Source organism: Vombatus ursinus, unplaced genomic scaffold (assembly GCF_900497805.2).
Source record: "Vombatus ursinus unplaced genomic scaffold, bare-nosed wombat genome assembly UNPS02004337.1, whole genome shotgun sequence".
NCBI classification, from domain to species: domain Eukaryota; kingdom Metazoa; phylum Chordata; class Mammalia; order Diprotodontia; family Vombatidae; genus Vombatus; species Vombatus ursinus.
In genome coordinates, this window is record NW_020944115.1 from 475,344 (window position 1) to 477,200 (window position 1,857).

Genomic DNA, 1,857 nt, shown 5'->3' on the forward strand with positions numbered 1-1,857 from the left:
TCCCTCCCACTCCCTAACTTTGCCTCAGCCTCATCATAACCATTTTTTTTCTTTGTACTGCTTCCATTCTTTCTGGGAACACTTCATTCTTCCTCAGTCAGGAGAGTACAAAGGCATCCCTCCAGCCCTTTTATCTCCTCTAATAGAGAGACCAATTTTGTACACTCTGTGCATGGATAGCTGTTAGTCAGCCCTGGCAGAAACAAAGGCACAGTGTACTTTCAGAAGGCCACCACGTAATACCCCTTGTCCTCCATGCTTGACGGAAATCACATCGTCAATCTTTTCTATTTTTTGCTGGCCACCTTCTTGCCTAACTCTTAGGGGAATTGTGAAGGCAAACCTCCTGGCCGCCATGCCGGTCTACTGCCCGGAGACTTCATTGCTCCGGGTTTCTGAGCAAGGCTTCCTGCATTTTCCCAGGGTATAATAATTCACTCAACTGTCTTTGATTGGCAATTGACAGATCCCTGCCAAGCCCTAACGTAAACAGAAACTGCCCTCTAACGTCATCTCTAAAGAGTTTGAAAGTTGCAATCAAATGACCAATAAGGCTTCATCGAGTTCAATCCAATTCAACAATATGTATTAAGTAGCCTACTGTGTGCAAGGTGCTGTTGTGATAGACACTGGAGATACCAAAACCAAACCTCAATCCTACAATCCATTGGAGGTTGGATAAACTACCTCCTCTCTCTTCTTCCCTTGGTTGGACCCTAGAGACTATACTGGTCTTCCTTGGTCACAGACCTCATGGGATGTGTGCTTCTTGCCAACCTTCAAGGTCATCTAGCCCATCCTTTACAGAAAAGGAAACTGAAGCCCTAAAAGAAGAACTTGCCCAAGGTTTATGTAGTAAGGAGCCAGGCCAGAATTGTGTTACCCCAAAGAATTCTAACACCTAGCTACGATTTGCTGATTCTCACAGAAGACATATGCAATGATTGTCCCTCAGCATCCACCCAACTATTTGCCCCAAGTTCCTGGGAAGAAGGCTGCGCCATATGTACTTGAGAAGGGGAACAGAGACAATCTCTTTTGGGAGGCTCCTTATCCCAGCTGAGTTGGAATGATGTCCTGGAGATGATGGGCAGTATGGTCTGGGAGGGGCTGGTCAGGCCACAGGATTCCCTTCTGAGCCCCTCAAAGGCAAAGTAGGAGTGGCTCTCAGCTTAAACCATGGCTGAATGTCAGGAATTACAAGATACACTGAACTGCAAGCAGGAAGCACATACTCCAGGTCTGAGTGAAATATGGCACTGGCCTCTCTGGGCTATTGTCAGAGCCACAGGGGACCAGCATCCATAGTGGGTAGGATCAGAGTCCAGGATGGGAGCACACGTTGGTATCTGCTCTAGGTAATGAGCTCAGAGATGGGAATCTGGATCAAGAGTCAAGCTTGCCTTGTCCCAGGCTTCACATGGGATAGTCAGAAGCCTGAGCACAGGGGACCTAAAACCATGAGAATGGCCTCTGAACAAATGGACAGTCAGGCTTATGCATAGCTACCCCTCCTCACAACCCAACAATTGGGTGTTGCCTTGAGAGATGAGTAAAAATTGTGCCTGAGTGCCTAAGACAAGACAGTCTGTCTCAGCCAATGGGATTTTCTATCACAGAGAAAAGCACAAATGAGATCATGTTCTCCTACATTTCCAATGGAAAAATTGTACTTCAGTAAGACCCGAGATTGCTAAAGAGGTATCAATTATTCAGAGAAAAGATAGTGATGCATAGGGCGATTCTATCATATCTGATTGTTTAAATGTTCACAAGAGGCCTTATAATACAAACCTGCATAATCCAGCCATGGGGAAGATTACAGTGTTTTTCTAGACATCCAGATGGCAGACAGGC